General features: G+C 38.7%; 1 pseudogene; it reads right to left on the bottom strand.

The window, feature by feature from the left end:
• Positions 1-12,187: 12,187 nt before the first annotated feature.
• LOC103724749 lies at positions 12,188-12,741 on the bottom strand (annotated as a pseudogene).
• Between the last annotated feature and the right edge of the window lie 1,191 nt (positions 12,742-13,932).

Below are 13,932 nucleotides of genomic sequence, written 5' to 3'. Positions count from 1 at the left end.
AAATGCTTTGAGGTTTTCGATTCAATTAGTATAATGTTAGTTCCTACTAGTTTTATGATGTCTTATGTCTTTAAGCATGCATGGTTTCATACATTGCACCCTATGATTGAATGGCCGAGAAAAAGAACAATAGGATCCAGTTTACAGATGATTCTGCGTGCATGCACTATATAGAAGTGGACAGCTGCACCATTACAGCTCATTCCTGGAACAGCATGAAGAACGCTAGTAAAGGGAAACCTTCACAGTGAGTAAAACTTTAGGTATTGTATATGGTCACACATTTTTCTTGGAAGACAAATGTCCAGATGTATGATTATATACTTATTCATGGTCTGTAACCAACGGTTTGACTGGATGGTCAGAGACTTGGAAGGACTGCATGATTAGGCAATTACTGAGAAAGGTGTTTGGGGAAGAGGCATGTTGATAGATATCACCAAAGGGAAAAGGATATGAAGGTATTTGTGTTCTGTGTAAATATTTATCAAAAGGTGAGTTCACCAGAGGAAGAGTTCAGTAATCAAGTAGATAGGCCATCATAGGCTGGCCCGTTCTATGGATAGTAGTCATCCTCTTTTCCTGGCCATTCCTGCCATTATCTAATGGGCTCATGAACAAACTGGCCATGGTGGTAGAGAGGGCAATTATGCATGGATTAACAATATGGTCTTCCATTCACCAAGACTGGGTTGGCTATTGCTGCTGAGTGCCAAATCTAATAGCAGCAGAGACAAATCCTGAGCCACTGATATGTCACTGTTCCTCAGGTGACAAGTCAGGGACCTTGTTGAATTTTTACTGCATGAGACCACTTCTATTGTGGAAAGGACAACACTTATCTTTACTGGAATAGATACTCTGGTTATGGATTTGCCTTTCCTACACATAAAGCTTCTGGTAAACTAGCATCTAAGGACTAATAGAATGTCATATTCACCATTATGGTAGTCCACACAGCTTTGTTTCTGACCAGGTATCCTACTTCACAGCTAAGTAAATATGGCAGTTGGCTTATGCTCATGAAATTATTGATCTTATTATATTTCCCTCATCCTGATACAGTTGACTTGATCGAATGGTGGAATGGTGTTTTAAAGACACAGTTGCATAGCCGCGGAGCTGTTGGCAGTTAATGGCCGTTGGGGATGTTGAGTCATTTTTTTTCAAAGGTGTAGGCACTGGTAAGTTATCCATTAGCCAGCAAATAACTCTGAACCTATGCCCATGCAAGTAGGTCTAATTAAACTCAGTGAATTATAAAAAATTACATGAAGCCAGGCATGGTGGCATGCACCTTTAGTCCCAAGACTCAGGAGGGAGAGCTCTGTGAGACTGAGTCCAGCCTGGTCTACATAGTGAGTTCTAGGCCAGCTGGGGCTACAGAGAGATGCTGTCTCAAAAATAACCCCCCCAAATTGGGGAATATAGATAGGGGAGGTGGTCTAATTATGTGCAAGATGTATTGTATGAAATTGTCAAAACAATCAATAAAAAACCTGAAACCAAACAAAGAAACAAAACAAATACATATGAAAGTATGAGGGGGAAATCTTGGGAAGAAAAGTGATTCCAGAGAGAATGGGAGTGTGATAAAAGAGGGAATAAGGCTTTAATATGATCAAAATACATTATATATGTATAATTGTCAAAGAATGAATTTTTTAAAGAAAATTTAGACACAGTTGCAGTTGGTAAGTTAAGTAGAAATATCCTGGAGGGCTGGGGCAAGGTTCTTCAGAGAGCTGTATATGTTTCAAATCAGCATCCAATCTGTGGTACTGCTTCCCTTATAGTCAGAATTCATGGGTTCAGGAGACAATGTGTGGAATTGAGAATGGTATCACTAACTATCACTCCTAGTATCCGAGTTTCATTTCTATCACTGTATTAAAAATACTCGGAGAAGGGGCTGGAGAGATGGCTTGGCAGTTAAGAACACTGGTTATTCTTGCAGGAAACTCGGGTTTGAATCCCAGCACCCACATGGCAGCTAACAACTGTCCGTAACTCCAGTCCCAGGCACTCCAGCAGCCTCTTCTTACCTCCGCAGGCATTGCATGACATGGGTGCACTTACCTACATGCAGGCAATACACACATACACCTAAAATAAAAATAATAAATAAAAAATTATATTCAGAGAAAAACAAATTAGAAAGAAAGGATTCATTTTAGATCATAATTTCATCTTACAGTCCATCATGGGTAGAAGTCAAGGAGGCAGGAACTTGAAAGTGCTACTCATATCACATTGACAGTCAAGAGCAGAGAGAAGTGAATGCATGCATGCCCACTTGCTTGCTTGTGCTCAGCTCAATTTCTCCACAATTATGCAATCTAGGACCCCTGCCTAGGGAATGGTGCTGCCCAAATTGGGTTGGGTCTTCCCAAATCAATTAACTTAATTAAGAAAATCCTCCATAGTTATGCTTACAAGCCAATTCAATGTAGACAATCCCTCATTGAGACTCTCTTTCTAGATTGTATCAAATTAACAAAGCTAACTATAACACCAATGGTGTATAAACACCATATTTATAATACAGTTACTGTACATGAGCACTGTAGTTGTTTTCCTATATTAGCCACTCTGGATAGGAAAGATGTAGTATTGTATCTGCTTGTTTAAAATAAGATCATATACTTAGAAAATCCTAAATATTCTATTTAATTAAGAGGGTGAAAATAACATCTATGATTTTATTTGCATATTTTAAAATTTTTATTTATTATTTTTATTTTATGTGTATGTGTGCATTGCCTGCATGTAGGTAAGTGCACCTGTGTCATGCAATGCCCGTGGATGTCAGAAGAGGCTATTGCACTATAGTTACAGACAGTTGTTAGCTGCCATGTGGGTGCTGGGATTCGAACCCAGGTCTTCTGCAAGAACAACCAATGTTCTTAACCACTGAGTCATCTCTCCAGCCCCTGCATATTTATTTTAATTGAAAAAGGAAATCACATTTTATGTTACAAAAAGTAGCTCTAGGGCTGAGGATGTAGCTCAGTGCTTAAAGACCTGGCCCCTCAAGTGTGAGGACTGGAGTTTAGATTCTCACAACACATGTAAATGCTGGGTGGACGTGGTGGCTCTCCTGTAATTTCAGTCTCAGAAAGCAGAGACAGGTATTCTGCAGAGCAAGCTGGCTAGTAAGACTAGTCATATCAGCAAGCGTTAGATTTGATTGAGAGACTCTTAAGTGGAAACATGGTTGAGGATTATTCCCAATATCAACTTCAGGCCCCCCTTGCATGCCTATATGTATACAAATGCACCCCTCACATGTAGATCTCCATAAATGCAAAAACACACATATACACATCCATACCATGAACACAGAAATAAAAATGGAACAAGAAAAAAAGGTTGTGTTATTATTTTCACAATAAGGACTACTTTTCCAGCAAAGTAATCTGTTGACCATCCTTCAGAAGTAATTACTCCATTTATTGAGAAATTATCATAATAGCCTATTCATACAATTAATGTGTCTTCAGTAGCATACGACATAAGATAACATCACAACACTTCAGTGTGGTATGACCACAGACAAGAGGAATTTTCAAAAATTCTTCCTTCTGAATACTCAATATAAAATTATTTGATACATTTTGGCCTGGTGAAACAGGCTTATAATATGCCAAGTACTTGGGAGGCTAAGGCGGGAGAATTATAAGTGCAAGGCCTGGACTGCAGAGTGACATTAGGTTTGTCTAACATATTTCCCTTTGAAAGAGGGAGAAAAGCCTAATTATCTCTTGTTCTTAAAATAAGTTTTTATTACATTAATTATTTCATTGATTCATTCTTCTGTCTCTCTGTCTCTGTCTCTGTCTGTCTCTCTGTCTCTCTCTCTCTCTCTCGTCTGTGTATCAGAGGAAAAAATGGGAAATTAGTTCTCTCCCTCAACCACGTGAATCCTGGATCAAACATGGATCATCATATTTGACCATAAGTACTTCTATCCAAGCCATCATTCAAGCTCACCTTCAACTTTTAAAAAATATAGTTTAAAGGCTGGGTGTGGTGACACACACCTTTAACCCAGCACTGGGGAGGCAGAGGCAGAGGAATCTCAGTGAGTTCAAGGCCAGCCTGGTCTATACAGAGAGTTCGAGGCCAGCTGGGGCTACAGGGAGACCCTGTCTCAAAAAGACCAAATATTATAAATATATATATGATATATATATTATATATGATTTTTATGGACAACTGAAGCAGTTCAAGCATCATTAACCCACTAGAAATGTGATACTAGTTTCATGATGGTTTAAATTTATATATTGTTTTTGCCCAGGCATGGTAGCACATACCTGTAATCCCAGCACTAGGGAGGCAGAGGCAGGTGGATCTCTGTGAGTTCGAGGCCAGCCTGGTCTACATAGTGAGTTCCAGGCCAGTTGGAGCTACAGAGAGATCCTGTCTCAAAAAGCAAAAAACTTTATATATTGTTTTCATATTTCTTGTCATAGTTAATACTGATAGGGCCATAGTTTTGGTATTAAGGGTGGAAGTAACTACTTGGAAATAGAAACTTCTTCAAAAACTAGAAAATAGGAAGATTCCAGTCTTTCTTGCTCAGGATTTTGGTAACTTAAACCCAATGATAATTATTATAATTAGTATTCTTTCTGCACTGTCAAGTGGTTCTGCTGAGCCATGAGTTTGCTTTATCCGAATGAACTTCATCAAGAGCCTTATGTGATTTGAATGTATTAGCCTTTCCATTTAAAATGTGTCACACAAACTCCAGTTTCTTTTATAGGAGATAGGCAATAAAAACTCAGCAGAATATGAATTAAAGTGCATTATTTTGATTGGATGATAGTGTGGAAAATTAAAAAAATAAAGAATAAGATCAGCAGCATGGCATGACAGTTGGGCATGAAATGAATATGATCTACATATCAACTGATAGTAGTCCCTAGATTCCTGAATAGTATCTTTTGTGAAATATCAATGTAAATAATGTAATGGCTTCAGTGCACAGAGGTCAGAGCACGTTTTTCCTGTATTTGTCTGGGACTCATTTCCAGTGCTTGTTGTGATTCTTGGTAGTTTCTTTGCTCTTAGGAAACATTAATTTTTTTAATGCTGCCCAGATTTGTCTTAAACAAGAAAGAAGAGATCTCCCCTACAACCTCACAAATTCTGTAACTACAGGTAGTGTCTTTGCCGGAAGGAAACGGGATATTAAGGTGTGATAGTGTTTTCCAACAAGTGGTTCTGATTTTTCAGTTGAAAGGTATTTGCAACTTTGTTCACTAAATCTAGCCATTAGTTTGCTGAGCTTGAGACTTGGCCTGGTAGAATCCCTGGTCAGGCAGTGCTTATGTCCCACTCAAAGGTTTATTTATGATCACTTTTAAAAAATATTTTTATTTAGTTTTTGTGATTTTCATACAATATAATTTGATGACATTTAGATCCCCTCCCATATGTATACCTCTCCTTATTGACCTCTCCCACCCAATTTTATATGCTTACATTTTAAAAATTATTTTTATTTTATATGTGTCAGTATTTTGCCTGCCCTGCATTTATATAAATGCACCCGGGTTATGCAATTCCTAAATGAAGTTATAGTCAGTTGATAGCCACGATGGAACTGAACCTGGGTCCTTTACAATAGCAGCCCATATTTTTCATGGCTGAGCCATCTCTTCAGTCCTTATATGGTCACTTTTTTATTTAAGAGGATTGAGGCAGGTGAACAGGCAGTTTATGAGAATGTGGCAGTATATCAGCAGTCAGGAGCCTCAAAGTACAGCATGGTGCAGAAGGATCTGGGTACTGATGAGTCAGCTGACCACATCTCAGCGAACCTGAATCCTTCAGCTATTGCTTTAAATTTTAGAAGGGCGATTTGAGGAGTAGACTTCACTCTCTAGTGTCTCATCGCCTTATCACTGGGGCTTCATCTTTGGAAGTTAGCAGCTGCCGCTACTGATTTCCTGGAAAAGTCTGCAAACTTTTTGGACCCTCTCCCTTAGGTAAAGAGTGTCTTTAGATGCATATGATCCTGTGTGGGGCTAAAAGACTGCAACCCAAGTTTGGTCTGGGGTGTAACTGGGTCTTTCAGTGGCTCCCTCTCCTTGTTCCCTTGTGGGAGGTATTGGTTCATCCTTAGGTGTGATTGGCATTAATTATCTAATTCTTCCCTAATCACTCTTTAAAGTTCTCCATATATCCTTTCACTTCTTTTCAAAGACCAGAACAGGGAGTGCTGTCATTTCTAAGGCTGTGCTTTCCAAGCTCTCTGTCAATCTGGAATAAAGTGGTAAGACTGTGTTTAAAAAAATGAGCCAGGCATGGTGGTGCACGCCTTTAATTCCAGCACTTGGGAGGCAGAGGCAGGTGGATCTCTGTGAGCTCAAGGCCAGCCTGGTTTACATGGTGAGTTCCAGGATAGCTGGGGCTACAGGGAGACCCTGTCTCAAAAAAAAAAAAAAGATGGAGTACCCAAAAGCCCCATAAAAATAAATAAATGAAAGAAGGAAAAAAGATATTCTTTCTTTGAATCATAGTTTCTTATGTCATTAAGTTTTATGTGCCAGTCATTTATAACAATAAGGACTAAACTGTGTAGATATTTATTTCCCTTTATATAATACTTTATTTAATTTTAAAAAGGATTTTCATATCTTAAGAGCAAATACATGCTCATCTACCTGCTGTAGAAAAGTGTGATTTCATTTAATACAACAAGCTCTTTAAGGCTTTGATTTTTAAAAAAATTATCTATCTATCTATCTATCTATCTATCAATCATCTATCTATCTAATCTATCTATCATCTATTTATTTGTCTTTGAGACAGGATCTCCCTGTAGCGCCAGGATTAAAGGCATGCACCACCATGGCCGGTGGGTGTTATTTTCATTTTATGCATATGAGTGTATTGCCTGCATGTATGTGAGTGCACCCGTGTTGTGCAATGCCGCGAAGGTCAGAAGAGTGCTTTGGAGTCCCCTGGAACTGGAGTTAAGGATGGTTCATAGCCGCCATGTAGGTGCTGGGAATTGAACCCGGGTCCTCTGCAAGAGCAGTCAGTGCTCTTAACTGCTGAGCCATCTCTCCAGCCCCCAAGGCTTTGAATTTTTTCCAGACAGTGTTACCATATAGTTAGCTGCACAGTGTACTGAAACCATGAGATCCTCCTGCTTCTGTCTATTTGTTCAGGGATTACAGATCTGTGCCTTATGTCTCATTTATTTTCATTCCTTTAATTTTTTTCTGAAATAGGTTTAGACTTTTAAGACTGCACTCACCCAAATTGCTTTAGTGTAGAAATCTTATAAAATTATCAGGAACTGGAGAGATGACTCAGCGGTTAAGAGAACTGGCTGCTCTTGAAGAGGACCTGGGTTTGGTTCCCAGCACCCACATGGCGACTAACATCCGTCCATAATTCCAGTTCCAGGGGAATATGATGCCTTCTTCTGCCCTCCGTGGGCATTGCATGACACAGGTGCACTTACATACATGCAGGCAATACATTCACACACACAAAATAATAAATAAAAACACTATAAAATCATCAAAACAAAGAGATTAACATTGCTGAAGTGCTAATAGGTTAACTACAGATTTTGTTTGCATTTTATGAGTTTATTCAAGCAATTTTCTCTTTGTATTCCAGGATCTCAGTCAGAATACCTCATTGAATTTGGTCTTCATTTTCCCTGTACTGGACTTCACAACCTTGATACATCTGAAGATTTCTGGTCAGGCATTTTTTTCAAATTTCTGTCAATTTAGGTTTGTCTCCTATAACTTTTGTCATTTTTTAACAACAGTTCTTAATCGAATTTAGACACCATCCCCCATCCGTGCCTCCCCAATCCCCACACTGTACCTCAAGTATTCTGCCATACATGTTAAGTCCTATCCAGTCAAGCATTTGTATCCAGATGTCCTTCAGCATAAATTTGTCCACTGGAGTTTCGTCAGCCCATCTAGAGATCATGTGTAAGACATACTCTCCCTCAGCCAGTAACAATCAGTCTCTAATAGTTCTCAGTCTAGCACTACCTGCCATCCATTTCTCTCCTCCTCTCTGGGCCCTTGTCTATTGAGCTGGCATGGGTCCTGTGCTTGATGCCACCATTACCAGCAGTTCACATGTGCAAGCTTCCAGTGGTCTGAAAGCCTTTGCTTCCTTTTATTCATGAACCAGCCCTGGCTCTTACCCCCACCTCTTCTGCAATGGTCTCTGAGCTGTGGGTGGGTGAGGTTCAGTATAGAAGTCCTATCCAAAGTTATACACTCTGTAGTCTCTTATTCTTTAAAACTTGGCCAGTTGTGGCCTTCTGTGTGCATCACACTCTGTTGCATAAGGAAGCTTTACTTGTGAGAGTTGGATACATTAGTTTTCTCTCTACCCCTTGTTCCATTATGTTCTATAAACCTTAGTTGTAGAGATTCAACTGTAGATGCACCACCTAGTACTTGGCATCTCTCAGACATATGTTCTCTGTGTTTGACCAGTTGTGTAATTCTTCAGTAGCCTCCATCTATTGAAAAAAAAGAATCTTCTTTGATGAGTGGTGTAAGGTATGCTTGTCTGTAATCATAAGGGTCGCTATTTAGCATATAGTAAGAACTTTCATTTGTCTATATGAAAGAGATAGGATTTTCTCTAGGATCTATGTCTTCTCCTGCCATGTGTAGGCTGAGTTTACAGTTCCACCCATGAGTTCACTCTGATTAAGAGGGCTTTAAGTCCAATTAGAGGGTGAGCTAGTTGTTGATTGCCCCCCAGATAACACTGCCACTACTGCACCAATAGAGGTAGTTTGCCATGCTGGTTGTTATGGTTATTAGGCTTTAGGGCTTGATGAACCATTGATTGCTTTTCTCCCTTGGCAGTTTGCATATCAACATATAGAATTTTGATAGCTAAACTTCAGTTAGAAGGCATCCAGGTCAGTTCCTGCTTCATTGCTTCAAGTCCTGTATCCAAAGTTTGTCCTGTCTTCAGCAGTAGGGTCTTATCTACTAGTTCTGGGAGATAACTAAGAGGTTTGGCAATAGCCTGTGTTATTTTGGGAGTTTCATGAACCACCCTCAACATCCACTCAAAGGGAGGTTTCTTTTGTCTGGCACTGCATTCCTTGCCAAGCAGCTACCTGGCATACATATGCATTAGTATTCAGACATGGTATGTGCATTTCTCATGGGGTTTGGATGGCATCACAATTCCCTCTGGGTTTCCTAGACCCCAACATTCATTCAGCTCTATTTTTCCCTCCCATTTGGCCTCTCTTCTCCCTCTCCAGTCCTAGCACCCCCATTATCCCCACCCTCCCCCCAGTAACACCAGCCTCCCACCATTCCTCCCTCTCCTAACTTCCCTCCACCCCACACCATGTCCCCTTGAATGTCCCTCCCTCTTTTCTTCCCTGCAGAGCACTCTCAATTTCCCCATCTCCCCTTGTAACATCTGTTCCCTACTAAGCCCCTTTCAGGTTCTTTCTTTTCCTTTACCTCCGTGTATCCTTTCCATTTTTCTCTTTCCATTGACTCTTAGTGTTGCATAAGAATTAATATACATATAAGTGATTGGTGCTACAATTTGCAAATAAGGGAGAACATACATCTCTTGCTTTTCTGCATTTGTGTTACTTCACTTAGTATGACACTCTCTAGTTGCATAAATTTTACCTGCAAATTTCATCTTTCCTTACTGTTGTGTGGAACTCCATTGTGTAAATGTACCACATTTTCATTATCCATTCATCAGTTGAGGGACATTTAAGGTTATTTCCAATTCTTAGCTATTGTGAAGAGAGCAGCAACAAACATTGGTATACAGGTATCTCTACAGTATGATGAGTCCTTTGGGTATATGCCAAGGAGTGGTATCACTGGATCATATGGTAGATTCATTTTTAGTTTTTTGAGAGTTCTCCACACTGTTTCCATAGTGGTTGCAGGAGTTTACATTCCCACCAGCAGTGAATGAGCAGCCCTCTTTCTCTACATCCTCTCCAGCATTTGGAGTCTTTTGTTCTCTTGATCTTAGTCTAACTGGGGTAAGATGGAATCTTAAAGTGATTTTTATCTGCATCACTAATTACTAAGAATTTTGAGCACTTTTAAAGGTGCTTCTTAGCTATTGGTGCTAAGAAACACCTTAAAACATGCTCATTTATTTTTTATTTTTTAGCATAGTGTATATGCTGTTTCATTGTGTCATCTCTACACACACTGATATATATATATGTATATACATATATATGATATTGTTGATTAGATAAGTAAGACAACTTCTAAAAAATAGTAATGGTAAACAGAGATAAAGAATGTAATGAGGTCAATAGGAATAAGTATTTCTTAAATATATATAATATATGTTCACACACCACACATGTGTGGGTATTTATTTAAATCTAAATAATACATATGAGAGAAGACGTGTAATACTTGTCTTCTGAGTTTTCCATTGGCATTTTATGTTTCCATTTTTCCATACTCTAACCAACATTTTTGTTTGTTGGTTTCCTCAGTATTAGCCATTCATTTCTACTGGGGCAAGATACAATGTCAGTCTGTTCATTTGTTGTTTTGTTGTTGTTGTTCTTCTTTTGAGACAGGTCGTGTAAACCTAGCTGGCCTGGAAGTCCCCAAGTAGATCAGGCTGGCCTTGATCTCATAGAGATCTGTCTGCCTCCTGAGTGCTGAGGTTAAAGACATGTGCCACCATGCCCAGCTCAATGTCAGTATGTTTTTTGAAGAGCCTTTTTCTGATGATTAGGAGTGTTGAGTGTTTCTGAATGCATTTTGGGGGAATTTGAATTCCTTCGAGAACTATCTAATTAATTTGAGATTTCTTGATTTGGTGATTTCTTGATTTGGTGTGTAAATTTTTACTTCTTTATAGATTCTAGATAGTAATCCTCTGTCAGATGTATAACCAGAGAAATTTTTTAGTATTCTGATCTCTGTCTCTTCACTGTTTCTTTCTTTGCTTGACCAAAACATTTTAATTTCATGCAGTCCCCCTTGTAAATTCTAGGTATTGTTTCCTGTGTCCATTTTAGTAAGGGTTGGACTAAACTTATTTTTTAACTATTTTCCTTACATTTCTTACAGCAGTTTCAATGTCACTTCTTACATTAAAATCATCCTTTTTCAATTGTTTTTTGTTTTTTAAAATATTTTATTTATTATTTTTCCCAGTTAATTATTTATTTAATAACCACATACTTAGGAGAAGCATTTCATTACAACAGCATTGACATATTCAATAAGAATTTTCTGAGCTAAGATGCATATTTTTCAAAATTGGCAGTAAATTTTTTGGTTTACAGTTGAATTATTACAGTTATACAACATTGTACTCAGTATAAACCCTATAAGACATAAAATTAAATGAGGTTTTAACCTTTAAAAAAGATCTCCATTTCATTATTAAAATACACAGTTTCATAGAGAAAAATTCGTCTTCAGTGCAATTGACATTAAGATGTTTGCACATGCATTTCTAATCTCTATATATTTGATTATTACTAGTCACAGTCAGTTACTTTCTGAGCTCCTTGGCATTTGGGCATGGATATAAAGTCATCAGGTAGATTTCAATGTTAATGTTTTTCACATCTACTAATTATTATTTTTTTAATCATTTAAAACAATTTTAATAATTACATGATTAGAAGAAACATTTCACTACAGATTTAACATATTCAATAACACACTCCAGAGCAAGAGTACATCTCTTTCACAAGTGGGTGCAAGTTTCTAGGTTCACAGTTGAGTTAATACAGTTATACGATATTGAACTCCGTATAAGCTCTGTAAGACATAAAATTGAATGAGTTTTTTAACCTTTAAAAAAGATCTCCATTTCATTTTAGAATATATTGTTACTTGCAAAAAGACTCATTGTTTTTTCTATTGAGATGTTGGTAGATGTATCTCTAATCCATATGCATCTGATTATTACTAGTCATAATCGGTTGCACTTGGATCCTTGGCGCCTGTGTATGTCTATAAAGTCGTCGGGTAGATTTCAATGGTAATGTTTATCACTTCTACTAATTAGCATGACGTAAATACTAAAGTCTATTTAAATGATAGTGATAATGTAAAAAACAGGCACAGCATGAAAACAAAGTCTCTTCCTGATCCTAGAGAAACATCTTACTACAAAGTTACCATTTTAAACATCTTTAGTGTCAATTGTGGGTGAACCAGGAGGGCCTTTCTGTTTGGTTCAACAATCCTCTTGTCTGGACCCTGTTCTGATAGTGACTCTTAGGTGTACAGTACCACGGTCTCTACGGAAGGAGTATTAAATGGGCCCCTTAATTCCTTTATCTGTGGTCTGATTTCTCTTGTCTCCTTGCGTACTTTCTCATAGCAATAGTCACAAAGGACAGTTTTCTGCTTCAGGTGACCACATTCAGGACAGATGTCTATATTCTTAATTTTAATAAGCTTCCGAGGATTTCTTCTACACCAGTTAACTTCGATGCTACTAGTCTGTTTTGGGGAGCTGCCATCCAAAAGATACAATCCACGAGGCTGGTATTCTCTGCATTTCCACTGGTATCATTTGCTAGCTCTGTGAGTATGGATGGACCCCAGACTGCTAATGCTGGAGCCCACGGAGGACTGGTAAAGCCTGACTAGCTCTGCTGAAGTTGCAGCTGCAGCAGCTCCCAGCACTTCCGGAGCCGTCCAGGCGGCCAGGCCACCGAAATGCCAGCAGCGGCAGCTCCGGCGCCATGCTCCCTGCAGACCGCTTATTTTTTCTTTGTATTTTTAAAGTTTATATTTACTCTCCCTTCCTTCCCGCTGCCCCTGCTTTTCATCCCTCCTTCCGTTCTTTCTTCCCTTTTAATTACTGTGTGCCATGTAGATAAATCTTGGGCAAAGACCAGTTGTTCTCAGATAAACCTTACATAGACATATATTTCTTGATCTGGTATGTATAATTTTCAGTAGGTTGTTGGAGTAATGTGGTTCCCTCTGGTTTTTAAAACTAGGTAGGCATTATTTATCTCTCACATTGTCTAACCCCTCCATCATGGTTTCCCCAATTAAGGTGCCCCCATTTCTCCCCTTTCTCCCTTAATAATAGCCTTCTCCTATGGTCCTACCTCTCTTGAGCTCCTCCTTTCCCCTTATCCCCTAGGATCCTTGTATACCCTTCCCTCCCCCACCCTTAAAGTAACCCAATTTTTATCCATATCTCCCGTATTAAGGCCTGTTTCCTACTGTTTTTCTCTTTCAGGTTCTTTCTTTTCCTTTACCTCCCTGTTTCCTTTCCATTATCCTGGTTCCTGTAATTATGTCTGCATACATACTCACTAATCAGGGTTTGGTTCTAGGATCCACATATGATTGAGAACATACGTCGATTTTTTTTCTAAGTCTGTGTTACTTCACTTATTGTAACAGTTTCTAGTTCCATCTATTTACCTGCAAATTTCATGATTTTATCTTTCTTTATTGCTGAGTAAAACTCCATCGTATAAATGAACCACATTTTCATTATCCACTCGTCAACTGAGGGACACTTAGGTTTCTTCCATCTCTTAGCTATTGTGAAAAGAGCAGCAACAAACATGGATGTACAAGTGTTTCTGCAATAGGATGAGTTCTTTGGGGATATGTCAAGGAGTGGTATAGCTGGATCAGATGGTAGGTTCATTTATAGTTTCCACACTGCTTTCCATAGGGGTTGAACAAGTTTGCAGCTCCACCAGCAGTGGATGAGCATTCCCCTTTCCCCATATCCTCTGCAACATTTGGTGTCATTTGTTCTCTTGATCTTAGCCAGTCTGACTGGGGTAAGATGAAATCTTAAACTGGTTTTAATTTGCATTTCCCTAATTATTAATGAATTTGAACATCTTTTAAGATGTTTCATAGCCATCTTTGTTTCTTCCTTTGAGAACTCTCTGTTTTGATTTTT

Source organism: Nannospalax galili, unplaced genomic scaffold, assembly GCF_000622305.1.
Source record: "Nannospalax galili isolate Female #2095 unplaced genomic scaffold, S.galili_v1.0 scaffold1188, whole genome shotgun sequence".
Lineage (NCBI taxonomy): Eukaryota > Metazoa > Chordata > Mammalia > Rodentia > Spalacidae > Nannospalax > Nannospalax galili.
The sequence above is the reverse complement of the archived record's forward strand: the minus strand, read 5'-3'. Positions and strand labels throughout refer to the sequence as shown.